This window comes from Antechinus flavipes, chromosome 5 (genome assembly GCF_016432865.1).
Source record: "Antechinus flavipes isolate AdamAnt ecotype Samford, QLD, Australia chromosome 5, AdamAnt_v2, whole genome shotgun sequence".
Classification (NCBI taxonomy): domain Eukaryota; kingdom Metazoa; phylum Chordata; class Mammalia; order Dasyuromorphia; family Dasyuridae; genus Antechinus; species Antechinus flavipes.
Window position 1 is genome coordinate 137582238 of NC_067402.1, and position 27269 is coordinate 137609506.

Here is a 27269-nt window from a genome sequence, read left to right on the forward strand (position 1 = left end):
GAAGTTTAAAAATTATATATATAGTCCTAAAGGAGAAATATTAAGATATGTCTTCTATTTCATTATGGAGTTAGAAAAGTATGGAAATGTACTATTGAGTATACAATTTGATTAATTTTGCTGTATTGGTTATCTTTACTGTTTTTAAAATATTTAAACAACCTCCTCTTTGTTTAAAAAAAAAGTAATATATAAGTTACATCAGCTTGCTTACTGTTTTGAGGAGGAAGAAAGTAAGGGAGAAAAAAATAGAACTCAAAATATTACAAAAACAAATGCTGAAAACCATCTTTACATATAATCTGAAAAAAGAATATGCAATTAAAATTAAATTTAAAAACACTAAATGAAAACATAATAAAATTAGAATAATAAATAAAAGCTTGATTGGTAGCATTTGTTAATTTCCATTAAATAAATATTTTAATAAATAATTTAATAATCACTTTTCATAAGCTATCTTTAGTACACACCAATGTGAAAGAATTGCCATTAAGTTATGGTATTATAGATTTAGAGTTTGAAAATGTCTTCAGAGGCAGATCCAAGATGGCAAAGAGAAGACAGGTTTTTCTTTAACTACCTGTCTACCTGACATCCCTTAAATCAGTCTCAAATCAAGTCTCTGAATTGGCTTTGGGGTGAGAGAACCCACAAATATTTGTAATGTAACAAATTTCCAGCAGAAGATGTTTAGGAAAAACATTTGGAAAAATAACTTCTGATAATTGCTCTAGTTTCCTCTTCATTGGTGGATAGTTCTCCCTTTTCATATTTGAGACTAACAATTTGATTTTTCTCTTTCCTTTTAGTAATCAAATTGAATAAAGGTTTATGTATTATATTGGTGTTTTCCATAAAATCAACTCTTAGTTTTATTTATTAATTAAATTTTTTTTTACTTTTGATTTTATTAGTTTCTTCTTTTTGCTTTAGAATTTTGAGTTTAGTATTTGATTGAGGGTTTTTAATTTGTTCTTTTTTCCAGCTTTTTTAGTTGTAAGCCCAATTCATTGATCTTCTCTTTCTCTATTTTATGTAAGTAAGCATCTAGAGATATAAAAATTTCCCTTTATTACTGCCTTGGCTGCATCCCACAAATTTTGGTATGTTGTCTCATTATCATAATTCTCTTGGATGAAGTTATTGATTGTGTCTATGATTTGCTGTTGCACCCATTCATTGTTTAGACTGAGATTATTTAGTTTCCAATTATTTTTGGTCTGTTTTCCCCTGGCCTTTTATTGAATGTAATTTTTATAGCATCATAATCTGAAAAAAAATGCATTTATTATTTCTGCCTTTCTGAATTCAATTTTGAAGTCTTTATGTCCTAATATATGGTCAATTTTTGTATAGGTTTCATGAACTGCCTAGAAGAAAACGTACTTCTTTCTGCCTCCATTCAATTTTCTCCAAAGATTTATCATACCTAACTTTTCTAGTATTCTATTTACCTCTTTAATTTACCTCTTTAGCTTCTTTCTTATTTATTTTTTGGCTTGATTTATTTGGTTCTGAAAGAGCAAGGTTGAGATCTCCTACTATTATATTTTGGTTGTCTATTTCTTCTTGCAACTCTCTTAACTCCTTCTTTAGGAATTTCCATGTTATAAAACTTGGTGCATATATGTTTGGTATTGATTTTGCTTCATTATCTATGATACTCTTTAGCAAGATATAGTTTCCTTCCTTATTTTTTTAATTAGATTAATTTTTGCTTTTGCTTGATCTGAGATCTATATGGCTAGCCCTGTTTTTTTACTTCACCTGAAGCCTAATAGATTCTGCTCCAGTCTTTTACCTTTATTCTTTATGTATCACTCTGCTTTAAATGTGTTTCTTGTAAACAACATATTGTAGGATTCTGGCTTTTAAATATGCCTTCTCTTTATGGGAGAGTTCACCCCATTCTCATTTGCGGTTAAAACTACTAATTATGTATTTCCTGCTCTCTTATTATCCCCAGATTATACATTCTATCTTTTAATTCAATCTACTATCCACTTCCATTTTATGGGAAAGTTCACCCCATTCACATTTACAGTTAAAACTACTAATTCTGTATTTCCTGCCATCTTATTAACCTCATATTGTACTTTTCTCTTTCCTTTTCCCCTTTCCCTGCTCCTGAGTATTTTACTTATGAGCTCAATATACCATAAGCAGCCCTACCCCTTTAGTGTCCCTTCCCCTTTCTTATACCTTTCCCTTAATATTTCTGTTTCCCTCTATTTAGCCCACCTCTTCCCTTTTTTCCCCTTTCCCCCTCCTAATTTTCTATAATGTGAGAAGTTTCTCTGTAAAACTAAGTATGTCTAACATTCTCTCTTTGAGCCAAATCTGATGAGAGTAAGATTCGCACAATGTTTATCTGCCTCCCTTCTTTCCTTCAATTGGAATAGGTTTCCTTTGCCTCTTCATGAAATATAATTTCCCTCATTTTACCTACACATTCCCCTTTTTCTGGTATAATCCCCTTTACACCTCTAGTTTCTTTTTATGATATAACAGTAAAATTAAATTATATATGCAATCTTTATTTATACCCATACCAGAAATACAATTCTCAAGAGTTCTTTTCTTTTTACTTTTTCATGCTTCTCTTGAGTTCTATATTTAGAGGTCAATTTTTTTTTTTGTTGTTGTTGTTTAGCCCTGGTCTTTTCATCAGAAATAAATAGAATTCACCTTTTCATTGAATGTCCATCTTCTTTCCTGGTAGAAAAATGCTCAGTTTAGTGGGGTAGTTTATTCTTGGCTACATTCCAAGTTCCTTTGTCTTTTGGAATATCAGATTCCAGGCCTTTCTGTGCTTTAAGGGGGAAGCTGCTAGGACCTAGTTAATCCTTATTGTGGCTCTTTGAAATCTGAATTATTTTTTCTTGCTGCTTATAATATTTTTTCCTTGATCTGATGATTCTGAAATTTAGCCACAATCTTCCTTGGAGTTTTACTTTGGGGCTCTCTTTCAGGAAGTGTTTGGTGAATTCTTTCAATAGCTATTTTACCTTCTGATTCTATGACATCTGGACAACTCTCTTTGAAGATTTCCTGAAAAATACTGTCTAAGCTGGTTTTTTTTTTTCATCATGGTTTTCAGGAAGTTCAATAATCCTTAGATAATCTCTCCTAGATCTATTTTCCAGATCAGTTGTTTTTTTTTTTTTTTTCCAAGTAGGCATTTTACATTTACATTACATTACTAAAAATTTTTTTTATCTGATTCTTAATGTCTCATTGATTCATTCATTTCTATTTGTTCTATTCTGAATTTTAGTGAATTATTTTCTTCATTTTCTTTTTTACTTCTTTTTGTATTTGTCCAATTGAATTTTTAAATGAATTGTTTTGTTCTATGGATTTTTTTCCATTTCACAAATTCTGATTTTCATGGAATTATTTTCTCTTTCTATTTTGTCAAATTTATCTTTTAAATATTTAAAATTTTAAATTTATCTTCCATTTCACTGTCTATTTTGTAGTGAACTTTCTTCAAATAATTTCTCTGTTGCCTTTTTCAAACTCTGTTGTAAACTTCTCATTTGCTCCCCAATTTACCTTCTAATTATTTTTTAAGATCCTTTTTTGAATTTCTTCTAGGATAGCCTTGTGTGGTAAGGGTCAATTTATATCACTCTTTGGGGCTTCATCTGGAGAGGATTTGGCTTTTAGTCTTCTGTTCTTCTCTTTCACTATAAAAATTGTCTGTGCGCTATGAGATTTTTTTTTGTTTGTTTGTATTTTACTTAATTAAAAAAAAAAAAAAAGTTTAGTCTGCTTTTAGGAAAAGGGAGATTGTCCAGGCTTCCTTACAAGTGTCAGTGGCTGCATTAAATCCATGCTGACTCACTCCAGGTGCAAAGTGGGTGTGGCTTGGTCCCATAAAATTGTAGCATTTCAGGGTTCACTATTTACCTTTTGTGTTTGTTTTATATTTTTTATAACTTCTGCTGATCTATTGGCTTGCAACTAGGGCAGAGGAGCCAACACTGCTGTAGATTCCTCCTCATAGATTCTCTGCCATTTGGATCCCTTACCAACCCTGGGTCTTGCACTTGGCATCTGTGCTCAGTCTGCTTGTGTTTGGTCTACCTCCCTCTGTGCCTGATTGAAACAGACCTTTTCTGGTGATGTTTGAAATTATCTTCACTGGTAATTTGTTACACTCCCAATATTTGTGGATTCTTCCAGTCCAGAAGTAATTGGAGGTTGGGTTTGGTAATTACTGTGAGGACTGTGGGAGAAGGTCAGAAAAAAAAAGTGTGTCCTCTTTGCCATCTTGGCTCAGCCCTTCTGGAATATTATTCTTTTATAAGAAATGATCAGTAGGACTTCCGGTTAAGATGGTGGAGAGAAGGCACACAGCTGCATAAGCTCCACGCTTTCTCTCAGTATCCATTTCATTACAAGCCTCTGAATTAATACTTGACTGAAAAAAAACCCACAAATAGTTACCAAGAGAAGCCATCCTTGAGATTCGCCAAGAAAGGTCTGTCTTTGCTGGAGGGCTGGGACAGTTTTAGATCAGGCGCAGGCTGAGGGCAGCGGCAGTGAGAGCACGGGAGCAGACTAGAGAGGGTGTGGAGTGTGATCTCAGCCATCTATGAGGGGGGAGCTTCGCTACAGGTTTGGATACCTTACCCTGGCAGCAAGTCAGCAGCCCAGCAGAGAAGCTAAAAACACCGGGGCTGAAGAATACAACCCCAAACAGCTGGAGTCTCTCGGGACCCGGCCGCCTCCCCTCTCCCTCCCCCCCCCCCCCCACAGTGATTCAGCACGCTCTGGGATCTCAGAGCACAGGCGCAGCACAGTCCTGCTAGTGCCTCACTGCTGCCCCCCGCAGTCTGGAGAGGAAGCTCGGTAACACACCGAGCCCCTCCCCCAAAGAAAGACTCCAGTTTTTTCTGTTTTTTTTTTTTGGCAGTTTGTCTTTCATTATTAGACAGAATGAGCAAGAAAATGAAGAGGACTTTATCCCTTGACAGCTTCTATACAGATAGAGAGCAGACTCTAAATCCTGAGGAGACTAAAAACAGACAGTCCCCAGGTGAATCCCCAAAGGAGGAGATCATCTGTTCTTCAGCACAGATGAACTTCATAGAAGTAATTAAAAAGGCTCTCACAAGGGAGCTAGAAGAAAAATGGGAAAAGCAGAGTGAGGCTTGGCAAAAGGAGAGGGAAGCTTGTGAAAAGGAGAGGGAGGCTTGGCAAAAGAGCCTGGAGAAAGTTAAAGAGAGAGTGGATAAAGAAGTAAAATCCTTGAAAAATAGGATTGGTGAACTGGAAAACAAAATTGGCAAAATGGAAAAAAATTCCACAGAACAAAAGAACTCAATGGGACAATTAGAAAAAGATTTTTAAAAAGTGAGTGAAGAAAATACTTCACTGAAAATCAGAATTGAACAAATGGAATTGAATGACTCGAGGAGACAAGAAGAAACAGTCAAGCAAATCCAAAAAAAATCAAACAATGGAAAAGAATGTGAAATACCTTCTGGGGAAGACAACAGACCTGGAAAACAGATCCAGGAGAGACAATCTGAGAATCATTGGACTTCCAGAAAAACATGATGAAAAAAAGAGCCTGGACACTATTTTCCAGGAAATTATCAAAGAGAACTGCCCAGAAGTCATAGGAACAGAGGAAAAAATAAACATTGAAAGGATTCATCAATCACCCACTGAAAGGGATCCTAAAATCAAAATACCAAGGAATATAGTGGCCAAATGCGAGAACCTTCAGACGAAGAAAAAATATTGCAAGTGGCTAGAAAAACCCAATTCAAGTATCAAGGAGCCAGAATAAGGATCACCTAGGATCTGGCAGCATCCACATTAAAAGATCGAAGGACCTGGAATATGATATTCCGAAAGGCTAAGGAACTTGGTATGCAACCAAAAATAACCTACCCAGCGAGAATGAGCATCTTTTTCCAGGGAAGAAGATGGACATTCAATGAAGTAAGCGAATTTCATCTATTTCTGATGAAAAAGCCAGAACTTAACAAAAAGTTTGATCTACAAATATAGAACTCAAGAGAAATCTAAAAAGGTAAAGATTAATCTTGGGAACTATATTTCGACTATATAGATGTATAAAGAATACATGTATACCTTGTTCTAGAAATTGATGTGGAAAGGACATTGTACCAGAAAAAGGGTAAAGTGGGGGTAGTACATCTCATGAAGAGGCATAGGAAACCTATTATATCTGAGAGAAAGAATGGAAGGGGATGAATATAGTGGGTATCTTACTGCCTTCAGAATTGGCTTTAAGTGAAAAATCTTAAGACATATTCAATCTATGGTGAAACTTCTCCCACCTCATTGAAAAGTGAGAAGGGAAAAGTGAAAAGGGAAGGAATAAGCTAAGAGGAAGGGAATACGGAAACTGGGAGGGAAAGGGGAAAGATAGGGGGAGGAACTCTAAGGCGGGGGGAGGGATACTAAAAAGGGAGAGCTGTGAGAAGCAAGTGGTGCTCACAAGCTTATTACTGGGAAGGGGGGAAAGGGGAAAGAAGGGAGAAAAGCGTAAACCAGGGTTAACAAGATGGCAAGTAATACAGAATTGGTCATTCTAACCATAAATGTGAACGGGGTAAACTCCCCCATAAAGAGGAAACGGTTAGCAGAATGGATTAAAAGCCAGAATCCTACAATATGTTGTTTACAGGAAACATACCTGAAGCGGGGAGATACATGCAGGTTAAAGGTAAAAGGTTGGAGCAAAATCTACTATGCTTCAGGAGAAGTCAAAAAAGCAGGGGTAGCCATCCTGATCTAATTAAAAAATCAATCAAAAATTGATCTAATTAAAAGAGATAAGGAAGGGCACTATATCTTGCTAAAGGGTAGCATGGATAATGAAGCACTATCTATATTAAACATATATGCACCAAGTGGTGTAGCATCTAAATTCTTAAAAGAGAAATTAAGAGAGCTGCAAGAAGAAATAGACAGTAAAACTATAATAGTGGGAGATCTTAACCTTGCACTCTCAGAATTAGATAAATCAAACCACAAAATAAATAAGAAAGAAGTCAAAGAGGCAAATAGAATATTAGAAAAGTTAGATATGATAGATCTCTGGAGAAAATGTAATGGAGACAGAAAGGAATACACTTTCTTTTCAGCAGTTCATGGAACCTATACAAAAATTGACCATATATTAGGACATAAAAACCTCAAACTCAAATGCAGTAAGGCAGAAATAGTAAATGCATCCTTTTCAGACCGCGATGCAATGAAAATTACATCCAACAAAAAACCAGGGGGAAGTAGACCAAAAAATAATTGGAAACTAAATAATCTCATACTAAAGAATGATTGGGTGAAACAGCAAATCATAGACATAATTAATAACTTCACCCAAGAAAACGATAATAATGAGACATCATACCAAAATGTATGGGATGCAGCCAAAGCGGTAATAAGGGGAAATCTCATATCTCTAGAGGCCTATTTGTATAAAATAGAGAAAGAGAAGGTCAATGAATTGGGTTTGCAACTAAAAATGCTAGAAAAGGAACAAATTAAAAACCCCCAGTCAAACGCTAAACTTGAAATTCTAAAAATAAAAGGAGAGATCAATAAAATTGAAAGTAAAAAAACTATTGAATTAATTAATAAAACTAAGAGTTGGTTCTATGAAAAAACCAACAAAATAGACAAACCCTTAGTAAATCTGATTAAAAAAAGGAAAGAGGAAAATCAAATTGTTAGTCTTAAAAATGAAAAGGGAGAACTCACCACTAACGAAGAGAAAATTAGAGCAATAATTAGGAGTTACTTTGCCCAACTTTATGCCAATAAATTCGACAACTTAAAAGAAATAGAAATATACCTCCAAAAATATAGCTTGCCCAAACTAACAGAGGAAGAAGTAAATATCCTAAACAGTCCCATCTCAGAAAAAGAAATAGAACAAACTATCAATCAACTCCCTAAGAAAAAATCCCCAGGACCAGATGGATTTACATGTGAATTCTACCGAACATTTAAAGAACAATTAACTCCAATGCTATATAAACTATTTGAAAAAATAGGGATTGAAGGAGTCCTACCAAACTCCTTTTATGACACAGACATGATACTGATACCTAAACCAGGTAGGCTGAAAACAGAGAAAGAAAATTATAGACCAATCTCCCTAATGAATATTGATGCTAAAATCTTAAATAAAATATTAGCAAAAAGATTACAGAAAATTGTCACCAGGATAATACACTATGACCAAGTAGGAGTTATACCAGGAATGCAGGGCTGGTTCAATATTAGGAAAACTATTAGCATAATTGACTATATCAATAACCAAACAAACAAAAACCATATGATCATCTCAATAGATGCAGAAAAAGCATTTGATAAAATCCAACATCCATTCCTAATAAAAACACTTGAGAGCATAGGAATAAATGGACTTTTCCTTAAAATAGTCAGGAGCATATATTTAAAACCATCAGTAAGCATCATATGCAATGGGGAAAAACTGGAACCTTTCCCAGTAAGATCTGGAGTGAAGCAAGGTTGCCCACTATCACCATTATTATTTAATATTGTATTAGAAACACTAGCCTCGGCAATAAGAGTCGAGAAAGATATTAAAGGAATTAGAGTAGGCAATAAGGAAACCAAACTATCACTCTTTGCAGATGATATGATGGTATACCTAGAGAACCCCAGAGATTCTACTAAAAATATTTTAGAAATAATTCATAATTTTAGCAAAGTAGCTGGCTACAAAATAAATCCCCATAAATCCTCAGCATTTTTATACATCACCAACAAAACCCAACAGCAAGAGATACAAAGAGAAATTCCATTCAGAATAACTGTTGATACCATAAAATATTTGGGAATCTATCTACCAAAGGAAAGTCAGGAATTATATGAGCAAAATTATAAAAAAATCTCCACACAAATAAAGTCAGACTTAAATAATTGGAAAACTATTAAGTGCTCTTGGATCGGCCGAGCGAACATAATAAAGATGACAATACTCCCTAAACTAATCTATTTATTTAGTGCTATACCAATCAGACTTCCAAGAAAATATTTTAATGATCTAGAAAAAATAACAACAAAATTCATATGGAACAATAAAAAGTCGAGAATCTCAAGGGAATTAATGAAAAAAAAAATCAAATGAAGGTGGTCTAGCTGTACCTGATCTAAAATTATATTATAAAGCAGCAGTCACCAAAACCATTTGGTATTGGCTAAGAAATAGATTAGTGGATCAGTGGAAAAGGCGAGGTTCACAAGACAGAATAGTCAACTATAGCAATCTAGTGTTTGACAAACCCAAAGCCCCTAACTTCTGGGAAAAGAATTCATTATTTGATAAAAACTGCTGGGATAATTGGAAATTAGTATGGCAGAAATTAGGCATGGACCCACACTTAACACCATATACCAAGATAAGATCAAAATGGGTCCATGACCTAGGCATAAAGAACGAGATTATAAATAAATTAGAGGAACATAGAATAGTTTATCTCTCAGACTTGTGGAGGAGAAAGAAATTTGTGACCAAAGTTGAACTAGAGACCATTACTGATCATAAAATAGAAAATTTTGATTACATCAAATTAAAAAGCCTTTGTACAAATAAAACTAATGCAAACAAGATTAGTAGGGAAGCAACAAACTGGGAAAACATCTTCACAGTTAAAGGTTCTGATAAAGGCCTCATTTCCAAAATATATAGAGAACTGACTCAAATTTATAAGAAATCAAGCCATTCTCCAATTGATAAATGGTCAAAGGATATGAACAGACAATTTTCAGAGGATGAAATTGAAACTATTACCACTCATATGAAAGAGTGTTCCAAATCATTATTGATCAGAGAAATGCAAATTAAGACAACTCTGAGATACCACTACACACCTGTCAGATTGGCTAAGATGACAGGAAAAAATAATGATGAATGTTGGAGGGGATGCGGGAAAACTGGGACACTAATGCATTGTTGGTGGAGTTGTGAACGAATCCAACCATTCTGGAGAGCAATCTGGAATTATGCCCAAAAAATTATCAAATTATGCATACCCTTTGATCCAGCAGTGTTTCTATTGGGCTTATATCCCAAAGAAATACTAAAGAAGGGAAAGGGACCTGTATGTGCCAAAATGTTTGTAGCAGCCCTATTTGTAGTGGCTAGAAACTGGAAAATGAATGGATGCCCATCAATTGGAGAATGGCTGGGTAAATTGTGGTATATGAATGTTATGGAATATTATTGTTCTGTAAGAAATGACCAGCAGGATGAATACAGAGAGGACTGGCGAGACTTACATGAACTGATACTAAGTGAAATGAGCAGAACCAGGAGATCATTATACACTTCGACAACGATATTGTATGAGGACATATTTTGATGGAAGTGGATTTCTTTGACAAAGAGACCTAACTGAGTTTCAATTGATAAATGACGGACAAAAGCACCTACACCCAAAGAAAGAACACTGGGACACAAACGTGAACTATCTGCATTTTTGTTTTTCTTCCCGGGTATTTATACCTTCTGAATCCAATTCTCCCTATGCAACAAGAGAACTGTTCGGTTCTGCAAACATACATTGTATCTAGGATGCACTGCAACATATCCAACATATAAAGGACTGCTTGCCATTTAGGGGAGGGGGTGGAGGGAGGGAGGGAAAAAAATCGGAACAGAAACGAGTGTCAATATAAAGTAATTATTAAATAAAAATTAAAAAAAAAAGAAATGATCAGTATTATGATTTCAGAGCCATGGAGAAAGTTACATGCACTGATGTTATGTGAAATGAACAGAACCAGGAGATCTATAAATCCTGAAACAGCAAGATAATACAATGATCAATTCTGATGGACGTGGCTCTTGTCAACAATGAGATGGTTCAGACCAGTTATAATGATATTGTGATGAAAAAAGCCATTTACAGTCAAAAAGAGGACAAGGGGAACTGAATGTGGACCACAGCATAGTATTTTCACTCTTTTTATTGTTGTTTGATTGTATTTTGTTTTCTTTCTCATTTTTTTCCATTTGGATTCAATTTTCCTTGTACAGCATGATATTTGTGGAAATATATATAGAGGATTTGTACACATTTAATACATATTGGATGACTTGCTGCCTGGAGGAAGAGATAAAGGAAGGGAAAAGCAATTAGAATATAAGGTTTTGTAGGGTTGAATGTCAAAAATTACCCATTTATATATTTTGAAAATAAAAGTTATAATTAAAAAAATAAGGTAACTTTAAATGCCATCAAGTACAGCTTTGTAATTTCATAAATGAGAAAGTTTCTGGAAAGCATGGATTGTTTTTCTTTTGTCTTTTTTTTGTATCCATAATATATAGCTTAGTTTATCTTTAATAATTTTTATGTGTTATGTTTGTGTGTGTGTGTGTATAGATAGATAGATATAGTGTGTGTATGTATTCATTCATATTATGATTTACACATCTTTCCTCATCTATGACTAACAGTAATTGCATAGTAGAAAACAAATACATAATCTGAATTATTTCTATTTACTACACAGCAGACTATGGACAATTCACTTAATAAAAGAAAACAGAGTTGACTTTAAAGTCAGAGGACTTAGACTTAAAGCCCACCTTTGATGCTTATCATCTATGTGATCTCCTATCTGTATATTTGTAAGCTCCATAAAATAAATCACTATTCATTTTTGGTGCTTAAGAACATCTTTTCCACGAATGGAAACTGGCATTGAGCTCTGATGAATCAAACAATGCTGTCCTCCAAAGTAATGGGTCAGGTGTTTTCTCATACTTTCTGTTGATTTATAATCTCACATCAGAGACAAGGAAAAAAAGCACCTTAAACTTAGATATAGCTTGTGTGTACCAGCATCTCCTCAGAAGGGAACATTGGACTTTAGAAAAGTACTCAAAATACAGCATAGATCAGGTATGGGACAAGTATTTATTTCTCCACTACAAAAGAAATCCTTTCAAACACTTGGAAGTGTAGATGGATAAAGACTTAAAACATGAAGAAGTAACTCCTAACTCTTATTATATTCTCCCAGGACACTGATTCTTAATATTTCAAAATAGAAAACTGGAGTTTTTCTTCATTTACAATAATAGTTCTCTCTGGGAGAAAGCAGGTTTCTCGGGGAGGTTTTCTGGAGGCAGCCTTAGTATCAGTTCAGGTCAATAATTACCCCAAATGCAGCCAGGTGATAAAAGTTCAGATCTTTTATTGCCTCTAATGTAGCCTGGTTAGCTTAGAGGTCTATTTCTCTGCTTGGTTCCAAGAGCTCCCTCTGAATGTCTCCAAATCCAAAGGTTTGTCCTTCAGTCCTCCAGCCAGCCAAGTGGAAAATGGAATGGATCTCTCTTGCCTCGGAGAGAGGGCTTCTGGCTCTCAATCTCCAATATAGCCTGGTTAGCTTTTCTTAGAGGCCTTTCTCTTTCCTTGGTTCTAAGAGCTCTTGTAGCTTTGTCCTTTGCTTCTGCTTCTGCTTTCTTCAGTCTCCAGAGCCAGCACCAAGTTGAATCTGTCTTGCCTCTGAGAGAGGGCTTCTGACTCTCAATCTCCCAGAGTGCTCCTCTCCGACCTCAGTCAATGTTCCGAAGTAAAAGTCCTCACTCAGAGAGGGCTTCTGGCTGAACTCACTTGACATTCCCCTCTCAATGTAAAATCAGCTGAATTCTCTTCTGCCACCAGCCAGCCAAGTGGAAAATTGAAAGAATCTCTCTCCGAGAGCCTCTGTCTGTTTCTTATATATGAGAGAGAGGAATTGTGGGATATGAGAGAGAGGGATTATGGGTTTTCTCCCATAGTGTTCTCTGGCCCTAAGAGCTTCAAGGGAGGTATGAATTCACAAAGTTACACAATTAACTTTGTGAATCTCCCATACTTCTGAATTCCACTGAGTAAAGGTGTAAACACTAGCATTGTATCAATTAGTTCTACTTAGTACCTTGTTTCAGGTTCTGGCCCAAAACATCTCTTTGTAAGATCAGATCAGTGATACTGAACCATGCTAAATTAGATAATTATTGTCTCTATCAACTCTAATTACTTAAGAGTTTGTAAAGATTCCAACAGAAAATCTTTAGCTGAGTGTAGAAACAGCCATTACCCCTTCATCTTAGCTTTGTAGTGTCCAAACAATCGTCCAACATCTATCTCCCCTGGAAAACTAATATAAGACTGGTTCATTCTCTTGAAACATTTTAGTCACTAAAAAAACAAAAACAAAAATAAAAACAAACTTGCCAGTGCAGTCTACAATGAGTAAAAAAAAAAAAAAAAAGCTCCAGAGTATTTAGCCACTTTGATTGAAAAGTTCATTTCTTGGAGTGCTGTTCACCCTCCTGTTTGAGGAAAGAAAGACAAATAGAACAACAAGTCAATGGCCAGGTAAAGCTTCAATATTGCTAAAAGGGAAGGAGAAGGAGAGGAGAGATATGGAGAGAGATGGGGAGAGATTGGGAGAGAAGGTGAAGGAGAAAGAAAAAAGAAGAGTATGGGAGGGACAGTTAAAAAAAAAGGGGGGAAAGGTGAAGAGGAAGGGAAGGAAAGCAGAAGGGGAAGAAAAGGGGAAGAAAGAGAATTTTCCTCCTGGGATTTCCTAGAGCAGAGAAAAGAAGACAGGGTAGAAGAAGCATGAGTTGATCATAGAAGAATTGAGCTCTTCCAACATTCTCTTAACAATAACTTTCATCTAATAATGCAAATCAAATTTTGGAATATCAGGAATAGCAAAAGGTTAGGCTGAGATATTTTCCCAGCTTGAGTCAATCTGGGAAGTCAGAGAGATCTGTGATGGGGTCAGGGTGAAGTGGAGGCTGGTACAGAGACAACGTGGATAAAACACCTATGTTGGGACTTAATGGTGGCAACAGAAGAAGCCACAGCTCTGAAAACTTTTTAGGCAGAAATGATAACTGGATTTAAGGTACTGTTCAGAAAGTAATTAGAGAAATGTAATGGGCTGAAGCTGAGCAGATGCATTGAGGTCTGGTCCGACCATTTATGGCTAATTACTAATTGGACAATACTCTATTAATATATGCTTGGAGAAAGAATGGCCCCATCCACACTCCGTGCAAGTTTGATGTGTTATATAGGAGATTGGGTAGAGGATTTGGTGGGTGGAGTGTGAGAGCCAGAGGCCCTGCTGGCTGGATTCGTGTCACAATTGCTTTCACTTCATATTGCTATTCCCTTCACCTCCACAAAGAATAAAGATCAAAGACTCTCTTATCCTGACTCTGGCTGATTTTAAAATACCCTGGGTGCTAAATGCGGTCATCACAGAGAAACATATCACAAAGATCACACACTATCAGATATTAGACTATGGATCAGAATATATATTTGACTATGTTTATTATTGATGTGTCTGCCTTTAGAAATTCTCTTTGCACCATTCCTCTCCATTGTCTCTGATTCAACCACATTTAGGGTCCTATTATCTCACATATTGACAAATATAAGAAATTCCAATTAGAGTGTAGGTTTCTTGGTGCTAAAGACTTCTTCATTTTGTTTCTGTATCACCAATATGCAGCAGAGTGCTTAATAGTTGGCAGATACTCAAGAAAAGTTTGTTAATAACTGGACAAGTATACTTGAAACAAGGTGTTAACTCAGTGAAATTGATGAGATGGTTATTCTCTAGTTCATATATGTATATACTTAGTACTTAGCATGGTGATGGAATGGTTCTCTAGTTCACATATATTCACATATATTACATTATACTGTAATGATGTAATTGTAAAAGGGTATTTAAACTGAGGATAAAATCAGACTCAGAGGGAGATGGTTGAGACTGGCAGTCTATGAAACCGCTGGAGAAGACTGAGTCAGACTGACTAGATCAGACTATGACAGACACAAACTGTGTAAGACACAATAAAAATTTTGGATTCTATTTTTGTCCATTCTCTTGGTGTCTATCCTGCTGAGACTTTCTGGAGGACCTCCAGAAAACTAGCCCGGGCATTACAATAAATTTTCTTTTTTACTTCTGTTTCTCTGAATTAAATCCATTCTGCACATGAAGTCAATATAATCTTCTTATATTGTCATTCTCTCTTGTCACTAACCTTCCATAACACTAGGGGAGAAATGAGACTGATGTTGGTTTTTCTAATTTTCCTTCTCATGTGTTTCAAGTAATGGACTTTTCCCTTCTTGTATTATCTGAGTAAATTGAAGAGAAGACTTGACTTCCTCCATTTCCCTTCTAAGCCTGTTTGCCACTTCTGCAGTCTTATTCTTCCCTTCATCTTCAAGATCTCATTCTATTGGTCCCAGAATTAGTGTGCACACAAGTCAGTTTTAGCCTTATTATAGTAAGATATCCTTGGCCTCTGTAGTAGGGAAGATTACATATATTGTACCACCACTCCTGATTATGTGTTACATTATTGTAGAAAGGAATCTTATGTTGGAACCCCAGCAGTCAGAATTTTTAGATTTACATTAGTTGATAATAGTTGAAATGAGGAAAATAGTTGAGGGTCAAATTCAATGCTCTTGAAAGAAATGGAACATTTCTTTAGGCTACTCCTGAGCTTAAGAAAATTAGACAAGTGAAACAAGGCACTCTGAGAACAGCAATGATGCTCTAGCTCAGGAATGGGAGGCAAGATGAAGAGGTGTTAGGTTTAGCTGATAAGCCACTAATGGATAGTAGTAACCACTATCAATCAAATGAGAACTTTTAATGACATCTCTTGCCTCTTGCTATGTCCACTTCTAGAAAACTCTGACGTGTTGATTTTAATCAGAAGTTCCTTATGACTTTTTCTTAACTATCAAGGATGGTGCCATGGTATAGATGCTAAGTGATGTTATTTAGTTTTCTCTTCTCACTTCTTCTTATGAATTAAAACTCAGGTAAATGTCTCTGATTTTCTAGTAACTGCCTGGACCAAATTGATCATAGTTCAGGCTAAACCCCTTCATTCTAAATTCTCCATCAACTATCCACCAGCTGTCCATGAAAATAGTTCAGGTCATAAACTTCTTTTTTCTCCCTTCCTCATCTTACTTAGTATAATATTACATAGATATTCAATAAATCTTTAGCTGTCATTAAGTCAAAAACATTTTTAAAGTCCTTATAAAAGGGAAAAGAACCTAAGACAATGGCCTGCTCTCAAGCAGCTCAAATTCAATGGTGGAGACATCATGCAAATAGATATTTACTACAAGGTTTATACAAAAGAAATGTAATATAATTATCTAATCGTTGAATATAAGAGAAATCAAATGAATTATTATGAATTAAGAATTGGTACTTTTAGGGGACCAGGGGAGACTAAAAGGCTAAAACTTGAATATTTTTGTCTAATATTCTATTTTATGTATTCATCAAGATTGAAATAATAAATTGATTTAAGGACACTGGGTGATATAGTGTAATAACAATGACAATGAGTTCAAGCTCCGTATTTGTCATTTATTATCTGCATGATATTGGGCTTATTGCTTTTTTGAGACTTTGTTTCTTCATCTTTAGAATAGATATTGACAACTCTTAAACTATTTGTGTTATGGTATTGTAGTGAACTTTCAATTAGAAAATATAAGGAAAGAACTTAGAGAAATCAAACAACTAGGCCCTTATTTTTCCTTTCTATTTTATTCATTTTTTTTCTTAAGAACATTCCTCCTTACTCCTAATTTCTTACAATCTTGAAGGGCTTGTAGGTAGAATCTTTTTGAACTTAAAGTAATTTCAGGGATGTACTAGAAGCAGTTCACCCAAGGCTTCTGAAATTAGATTGTTAAATTCTGAATGTCTGAAAATTAGTAAAACAATAAATGATATAGAAACAAGCCTTGATTTGTCATTTTGTTGACTGTCTTTTTCTCTCTCTTTTTCTGCCTCCTCCTCCTCCTTTTCTCTGTATCCTTGTTTTTATGTGTGTATGTGTATGTACACATATATTTTTAAAGAAACAACATTTTGCTGATATAAAACAATATGTATTTTGGGGAGTCTATTAATAAACATTCACCAACACATTTCTGGGTTATTTGCTATATTTTAAAGATTGTTAAGACTAATAAATTGAATTTATATGAATCAAATACTTGCCATGCCTCTCTAGGGGAAATCACAAGTAAATACCCAGATTAAAACCCTGGTTCTTGGTGTAGTTAAATGTTCGTTATTAGTGATAATAGTTTGATCAGCTTAATGATCATTAGTTTTGAAACTCCTCTGGCTTTTTTTTGAACCAATAAGCCATTTTGGAGTTCTTTCTCTCTTGATGCTTTCTTTTGATGTGAGGTTTTATTTAACTCCCACATCTCTCTCATTTAATTTCTTATCTCTCTTGATATAGAAACCATCATTGTCTAAGCTCTCATATATTCTTAAGTAAACTATTGCAATAAGTCTTCTATTTGATTTTATTGCCTTAAGCTTTTGCTCTTCTTCAATCCATGATCTACAAAACTGTTAATGTGATCCAACTAAGCTTGAGTCTAACCATGGCATTACCCTTAGCAAAAAACTCCAGGGGTTTTCTGCTATCCCTAGCTTTCAATGTAAATCTTCTGCTTGACTCTTAAAAAACCTATGACAAATTGATTTTAATCTACCTTTAATGGCTTCTTATTTATTACTCCCTTTTATACCTTATAGTTTGACAAAACTGATCTATTTAGCCTCCTAAGCAGATCGCTATTTGGGGACTTTACACAATATGTCTCTCATGTAATGAAATCCAGCCACCTACCACATCACCAACCCTCGATATATCTTTGTATTTTATAATCCTTGGACTTCTTAGTTTGTTTTATCTTCCACATAAACTTTTTCTGACCATTTCTTCCCCTTAAATATAATCTTGAATTTTCTTTTTTTTAATTGTGTCTATTCATATGTATATAAAATATATTAATATCTATCAACATTATTTCAAATGACAAACTATTCAAGGGCAAAAATAAATTTTGTATTTTAGTCCCCAGTATATAACACAGCATTAGATACATAAAATATACTTACTAAATGTTTTTTTTTTGGATTAATTGAGATAACTGGATATTTAAAGGTCCTTGAAGAGGAACACAAACTCTATTAGAATCTATAAAACTGGGAAATGTTTAAGTATTATCATGATAATGAATAATATAACTTTTGGTCAGAAATTTAACATTGTAGAAAGATGGACACGATGAAGTTAACCATGAAGTAGACTGTCAATGGTAGAAGTACCCAGATGGATTTAATCATAGATCCTTGAAATAATAGTTTCAACTGTAAATATATTTTCAACAGAAAGATGTTTGCCAAAATGAACACAGACAGAATTGATGGAGGAACATTATAAAAAGGGCTCTACTTTTAGATAGACAGAGAGAAAGATAGAGACAGAGACAGAGACCGAGAGATAGAAACAAAGAGAGAAAGAGATTTTATAGTGTATGTGAGTCAATTCTCTCTGAAAGAAAGCATCAACTTTCTTTTTTTTTTTTAACATTTTTATTTAAAATTTTGAGTTCCACGTTCTATTCCTCTCTCCCACTTTCCCCACACTTCCTCCCTGAGATTGTAAGCAGTCTGATATATGTTAAACATATCAAATCATGTAAGATATTTGCATATCATTTATTTTGTACTCAAAAGAAAAGTGAAAATAGCACACTTCAGTCTGTATTCAATCAACATCAGTTTTTTTTTTTTTTTTTTTCCCCCTCTGGAGGCAGAAAGTATGCTTCATCATTAGTCCTTTTGGATTATCTTGGATCATTGTATTAATGAGAAAGGTGAGTCATTCACCTTTCTTTTTTTCTTTTTTAATAATTATAACTTTTTATTGACAGAACCCATGCCTGGGTAATTTTTTACAACATTATCCTTTGCACTCACTTCTGTTCCGACTTTTCCCCTCCCTTTATTCACGCCCTCCCCCAGATGGCAAGCAGTCCTATACATGTTAAATATGTCACAGTATATCCTAGATACAATATATGTGTACAGAACTGAACAGTTCTCTTGTTGTACAGGAAGAATTGGATTCAGAAGGCAACAATAATCCGGGAAGAAAAACAAAAATACAGTTTATATTCATTTCCCAGTGTTCTTTCTGTGGGTGTAGCTGCTTCTGTCCATCATTGATCAATTGAAACTGAGTTAGATCTCTTTGTTGAAGAAATCCACTTCCATCAGAATACATCCTCATACAGTACTGTTGTTGAAGTGTATAGTGATCTCCTGATTCTGCTCATTTCGCTTAGCATCAGTTCATGTAAGTCTCTCCAAGCCTCTCTGTATTCATTCTGCTGGGCATTCCAAATTGCTCTCCAGAATGGTTGGATTCTTTCACAACTCCATCAACAATGCATCAGTGTCCCAGTTTTCCCTCATCCCCTCCAACATTCATCATTATTTTTTCCTGTCATCTTAGCCAATCTGACAGGTGTGTAATGGTACCTCAGATCAATTTCTCTCATCAATAGTGATTTGGAACACTCTTTCATATGAGTGGTGATAATTTCAATTTCAAAAAAAGTTTCAATTTCATCTGAAAATTGTCTGTTCATATCCTTTGACCATTTATCAATTGGAGAATGGCTTGATTTCTTAAAAATTAGAGTCAATTCTCTCTATATTTTGGAAATAAGGTCTTTTTCAGAAACTTTAACTGTGAAGATGTTTTCCCAATTTGTTTTTTCCCTTCTAATCTTGTTTGCATTAATTTTGTTTGCACAAAGGCTTTTTAATTTGATGTAATCAAAATGTTCTATTTTGTGATCAATAATGGTCTCTAGTTCATTTTTGGTCACAAATTCCTTCCTGCTCCACAAGTCTGAGAGTTAAACTATCCTACGTATCTCTAATTTATTTATAATCTCATTCTTTATGCCTAAATGATGGACCCATTTTGATCTTATCTTGGTGTACGGTGTTAAGTGTGGGTCCATGCCTAATTTCTGCCACACTAATTTCCAGTTTTCCCAGCAGTTTTTGTCAAATAATGCGTTCTTATCCCAAAAGGTGGGATCTTTGTGTTTGTCAAACACTAGATTGCTATAGTTATTGTCTATTTTGTCTTGTGAACCTTACCTATTCCACTGATCAACTAATCTATTTCTTATCCAATACCACATGGTTTTGGTGACTGCTGCTTTATAATATAGTTTTAGATCAGGTACAGCTAGGCCACCTTCGTTTGATTTTTTTTTTCATTAATTCCTCTGAGATTCTCCACCTTTTTTTCTTCCATATGAATTTTGTTGCTATTTTTTTCTAGATCATTAAAGTAATTTCTTGGGAGTCAGCATCAAGTTTTCAATGCTAGGAAGAGAAGGGAGGGGAAGAATAGGGAATAGAGGAGAGAGAAGGAAAGAGAAGGGAAATTAAAATGATGTCCAAGAAGATAAGGTGCCCTGATTAACATAGCTATTTAGCAGTAGCAATGTAATATGAATATGGGTCTCCAGGCTCCTACTTAAATATTATTTATACTATATCAGTCTAACTTTGAGAAAATGTTACATGATAGATAAAAAGCTGGGCTTAGAATTGGGAAGATCTGCATTCCATTTTGGCTTCAAACACTTTCTAACTGTATAACCCTACTCAGTCTCATCACCTCTCAAAGAATCTGTTTATTTGTAAAATGGGAGTAATAATAGCATTTTGTTGTTGTTGAAGATCAAAGAGATCATTCACATATAGTGTTTTCCAGACCTAAACTATTAGATAAATCAAGCAATCACCATCACCATTACCATCATTGTCATTAGCAACAGCAGCAGAGGGCTAATCTTGAGATTTGATCTATCTAGGATACGCTTCTGATTAACTGTGTGGGCAAGATCAAATCTTTTAAATTGTCAATGCCTTCAGGCAATTCTGCCTTCTAAAACTATGGATTATATGCACATAGTTGTAAATCTGAAATGATAGCAGAAAGTTCCACTGATATTCTATGTTAATTTAAAAACAACAACATTAGAAGCATTTAATCATGGAAGAAAATAGTTTAAAACTTAGATTTTTTTAAGACCCATTTAATCATTTTGCAATGTGACAAGCATAAACTATTCAGTAGGAATTATGATTATTTGATGCCACATATTTTTCTTAGATCTAATTTCTGAAAATTAACTTTAACATGATATAGCACAAACTGCAAATTGCTTCTATTTCCTGATGAAAATTTGGAAGTACTTAAATATTTCTAGAAGTATCCCCAAGATAATTTGAATAACATTACTGTCACAGAAAAAGATAGGCAAGTGAGAGAAGCAATTGATAAGAGAAGTAGGGTGCTTTCCCAAACTTCAAGACATTAGAAAGACACCATCTCTTTAAGCACTTTTTCATATCCATCATTTTAGTGCAGATATAAGCAGAAAAAAGTATTTAAGTGTGAAGAAAATATGTAAATCAATTGAGTTACAATTAATGATAAATTGATAAAAATGATAAATGATAAATAACAAAAGATGAAAAAAATTATTTTTGATTATTTATAGGTTGAAAATAACAAGAAAAATTACTTTGGGTTAATATAAAAAGGTTAGAATGTATATGGAAAAATAGCTCTTAGGTCTGATTTAAGTATTTTGTACAGAAATTTAATCATACCATCAAAATAAATTATAAGATCCCCATGGAAAATACGGAAGTTGTGGTCTCATTTATATGTAATCACATTTATGTATTCAGAAGGCATATAAATAATTAATTACAAAAACAGGAAAAAGTACAGTTGTGAATAAATATAGACATGTGACCATATTGAGAATTTTAGAGCTACAAGCCATTATGAGTTTATTTGGCTATAAGTATTCGATGAGTTAAGATGATAAAACCAAAAAAAAAAAGAGAGAGAGAGAGAGAGAGAGAAAGAGAGAAATAAATATTAGGAATCTTAGAGAATGCTTTTAAAAGACAGTAACTTTACAAAGAAAGTTTTTTTTCCAGTCATTCAATAAACATTTCTTAAGAATCTAGCTTTTACACAAATAAAGTCAGATCTTATAAACTTATATAACAGGAGATCATTATACTTCAACAACAATACTATATGATAATCAATTCTAATATATGTGGCCCTCTTCAACAATGAGATGAACCATATCAATTCCAATAGAGCAGTAATGAATTGAACTAGCTACACCCAGCGAAAGAACTCTGGGAAATGAGTGTGAACCATAGAATTTCCCATCCCTCTACTTTTGTTCACCTGCATTTTTTATTTCCCTCACAGGCTAATTGTACACTACTTCAAAGTCTTTACATAGCAAAATAACTATTTGGATATGTATACATATATTGTATTTAACATATTCTTTAACATATTTAACATGTATTGGTCTACTTGCCATCTGGGAGAGGAGATAAGGGGAAGGAGGGAAAAAACTGGAACAAAAGTTTTTGCAATTGTGAATGCTGAAAAATTATCCATGTATATATCTTGTAAATAAAAAAGCTATAATAAAAAAAAACTAAAAAGGAAAAAAAAGAATCTACCTTTTGCCAAATACTATACTACAAATAAATTTAGAAAAGACTCATTGCCCCCCCCAAAGAGCTTATAATTCGATGAAGATAAGAATACTGCTACAAAATACAAAATGCTGTTTCAAAAGAAACAGTTGGTAGAATCCTTAATAAAGAATGATAGTACATTGAAAAGTTGGCAAATACTGCTTTCAGTTATGAAAATAAAATGATTTGTTCGGAAGCAGACTGGTGAATATTCTGGAAAAATGCAAGATTAGATGGCAGTTGTCAAAATAACTTTTGGTATTTTACATTTCCATTAGGCAAAGCAGTATTAATGGAACACTGAAGAAGAAATTAGAAAACAAAACAAAACAAAACAAAACTAATGGGATTACAAGGAGACATGACCTATAGGTAACAAATCAAATGATGACTCAGAAAACTTCAGAAAGGTAACAAATCTTGACCATTTCTGATTGGGACACTATTCAAATAGAACTATGTGATTTTGATATTAGTATTTCTGTGGCCTCAGGTAAAAAATCCTACCTGTTTGTATTAATTTTTTTTTTCTTTTTTTCTTTTAGTTTTTTAATTTATAAGATATATGAATGGGTAATTTTTCAGCATTGACAATTGTAAAACCTTTTGTTCCAATTTTTACCCTCCTTCCCTGCCCCCACCCCCCACTTCTTCCTTCAGGGGCAGGTAGACCAATGCATGTTAAATATGTCAAAGTATATATTAAACACAATATATGTATCCATATCCATATAGTTATTTTGCTGCACAAGAAGAATCAGACATTGAAATAATGTACAATTAACCTGTGAAGGAAATAAAAAAAAAATGCAGGCTGACAAAAATAGATGGATTGGAAATGCTATGTAGTGGTTCACACTCATTTCCCAGAGTTCTTTTGCTAGGTATAGCTGCTTCAATTCATTACTGCTCTATTGGAACTGATTTGGTTCATCTCATTGATGAAGAGGGCCATGACATCAGAAATGATCATTATATAGTATATAGTATAGTATGAAGTATATAATGATCTCCTGTTCCTGCTCATTTCACTCAGCATCAGTTCATGTAAGTTTTTCCAGGACTTCCTGAAATCATGCTGCTGATCATTTCTTACAGAACAATAATATTCCATAACATTCATATGTCACAATTTATTCAGCCATTCTCCAATTGATGGGCATCCACTCAGTTTCCAGTTTCTGGCTAATACAAAGAAGACTGCCACAATCATTTTTGAACATACATGCCCCTTTGCCTTCTTTAAAATCTCTTTGGGATATAAGCCCAGTAGTAACACTGCTGGATCAAAGGATATGCACAATTTGATAATTTTTTTGAACATAGTTCTAAATCACTCTCCAGAATGGCTGGATGTATTCACAATTCCATCAATAATGTATTAGTGTCCCAGTTTTCCCACATCCCCTCCAATATTTAGTATTATCTTTTCCTGTCTTCCTAGCCAATCTGACAGATATGTAGTGGTATCTTAGAGTTGTCTTAATTTGCATTTCTCTGATTAATAATGACTTGACACATCTTTTCATATGGCTAGAAATCATTTCAATTTCTTCATCTAAGAATTGTCTGTTCACATCTTTTGACTATGTATCAAATGGAGAATGGCTTGATTTCTTATAAATTAGAGTAAATTCTCTATATATTTTAGGAAATGAGAGCTTTATCAGAATCTTTGATTGTAAAAATGTATTCTCAGTTTATTGGTTCCCTTCTAATTTTGTCTTCATTAGTTTTGTTTGTACAAAAGCTTTTCAACTTGATATAATCAAAATTTTCTATTTTATGATCAATAATGATCTCTAGTTCTTATTTAGTCCAAATTCCTTCCTTCTCCAGGTCTGAGAGGTAAACTATTGTATGCCTAGATGATGAACCCATTTTGACCTTATTTTGGTGTATGGTGTTAAGTGTGGGTCAATGCCTAGTTTCTGCCATACTAATTACCAGTTTTCCCAGAAGTTTTTGTCAAACAGTGAATTCTTATACCAGAAACTGGGTTCTTTGGGTTTGTCAAACACTAGGTTATTAGAGTTATTGACTATTTTGTCCTTTGAATCTAACTTATTCCCCTGATCAGCTAGTCTATTTCTTAGCCAATAACATGTTTTTGGTAACTGCTGCTTTACAATATAATTTTAGATCTTGTACAGCTAGGCAACCTTCATCTGATTTTTTTTTTTATTAGTTTCCTTGAAAGTCTTGATATATATAGTTTTGCTGTCTATTTCTTCTTGCAACTCTCTTAACTTCTCCTTTAGGAAGTTAGATGCTATACCACTTGGTGCATATATGTGTAGTATTGACTTTGCTCCATTGTCTATGCTACCCTTTAAGAAGATACAGTTTCCTTCCTTATCTCTTTTAATTAGATCAATTTTTGCTTTTGTTTGGTCTGAGATAGGGATTGCTACTTCTGCTTTTTTGACTTTATCTGAAGAATAATAGATTGTGCTCCAGCCTTTTAATTGTGCTCCAGCCTTTTACCTTTACTCTGTATTTATCTTCCTGCTTTAAATGTGTTTCCTGTAAACAATATATTGAAGGGTTCTGGCTTTTGATCCTGTTTACTATCTGACTTTGCTTTATGAGAGAATTTATTCCATTCACATTTACATTTAAAATTACTAATTCTATATTCCCAGCCATCTTATTATCCCCAGAGTATGCTTTTCTTTTTTTTTTTTTTACCCCACCCCCCGCCTTGCCCTCCTGTTCAGTATTAAACTTATGGGCACCACTTGCCTCACACAGCTCCCCCTCTTTAGATTCCCTCCCATGGCTTTTGAATCCCTTCCTTTTTCTTGTACCTTTCCCTTATTACTCTTTTACTTTCCTCTTTTTCTGTCCTACTTTTCAAGGACATGAGAGAAGTTTCTTTGTAAACCTAATATGTTAATTATTTTCTCGTTGAGCCAAATCTGATGAGAGTAAGATTCACACAATGTTCCTCCCCTTCTCTACATTCCCTCAGATATGAGAGGTTTCCTTTGCCTCTCCATGGGATGTAGTGTCCCTCTTTGTATCTCTCCTTTTCCTTTTTACTGATACTATCCCCTTTCTATTTCTACTTCCCTTTTTATATTATATCAGTAAAATCAAATTATACATGAACTTTTTTTTTTTGCAAACACTTTACATTTATTTCCCAGTGTTCTTTCTTTGAGTGTAGCTGCTTCTGTCCATCATTAATCAATTGAAATTGAGTTAGATCTTCTCTTAGAGAAATCCACTTCCATCAGAATACATCCTCGTAAAGTATCATTGTTGAAGTATATAATGATCTCTTGGTTCTGTTCATTTCACTTAGCATCAGTTCATGTAAGTATCTCCAAGCCTCTCTGTTTTCATCCTGCTGGTCATTTCTTAGAGAACAATAATATTCCATAACATTCATATACTACAATTTACCCAACCATTCTCCAATTGATGGGCATTCATTCATTTTCCAGTTTCTAGCCACTACGAACAGAGTTGTCACAAACATTTTGGCACATACAAGTCCCTTTCCCTTCTTTAGTATCTCTTTGGGATATAAGCCTAGAAGTAGCACTACTGGATCAAAGGGTATGCACAGTTTGATAACTTTTTGGGCATAATTCCAGATTGCTCTCCAGAATGGTTGGATTTGTTCACAACTCCACCAACAATGCATCAGTGTCCCAGTTTTCCCGTATCCCTTCCAACATTCATCATTATTTTTTCCTGTCATCTTAGCCAATCTGACAGGTGTGTAGTGGTATCTCAGAGTTGTCTTATTTTGCATTTCTCTGATCAGTAGTAGTTTGGAATACTCTTTCATATGAGTGGTAATAGTTTCAATTTCATCATCTGAAAATTGTCTGTTCATATCCTTTGACCATTTATCAATTGGTGAATGTCTTGTTTTCTCATAAATTTGAGTCAGTTCTCTCTATATTTTGGAAATGAGGCCTTTATCAGAACCTTTAATTGTGATTATGTTTTCCTAGTTTGTTGTTTCCCTTCTAATCTTGCTTGCATTAATTTTGTTTGCACAAGGCTTTTTAATTTGATGTAATCAAAATGTTCTATTTTGTGATCAATAATGATCTCTAGTTCATCTTTGGTCACAAATTCCTTCCTCCTCCACAAATCTGAGAGAAAAACCATCCGATGTTCCTCTAATTTTTTTATGATCTTGTTATTTATGCCTAAATGATGGACCCATTTTGATTTTATCTTGGTATACGGTTTTAAGTGTGGGTCCATGCCTAATTTCTGCCATACTAATTTCCAGTTTTCCCAGAAGTTTTTGGCAAATAATGAATTCTTATCCCAAAAGTTCGGATCTTTGGGTCTGTCAAACACTAGATTGCTATAGTTGACTATTTTGTCTTGTGAACCTAACCTATTCCACTGATCAATAATCTATTTCTTAGCCAATACCATATGGTTTTGGTGACTGCTGCTTTATAATATAGTTTTAGATCAGGTAGAGCTAGGCCATGTTCATTTGATTTTTTTTTTTTTTCATTAATTCCCTTGAGATTCTCATCCTTTTGCTCTTCCATATGAATTTTGTTGTTATTTTTTCTAGATCATTAAAATACCTTCTTGGATGTCTGATTGGTATAGCACTAAATAAATAGATGAGTTTAGGGAGTATTGTCACCTTTATTATATTCGCTTGACCTATCCAAGAGCACTTAATATTTTTTTCCAATTATTTAAGTCTGACTTTATTTGTGTGGAAAGTGTTGTGTAATTTTGCTCATATAGTTCCCGACTTTCCTTTGGTA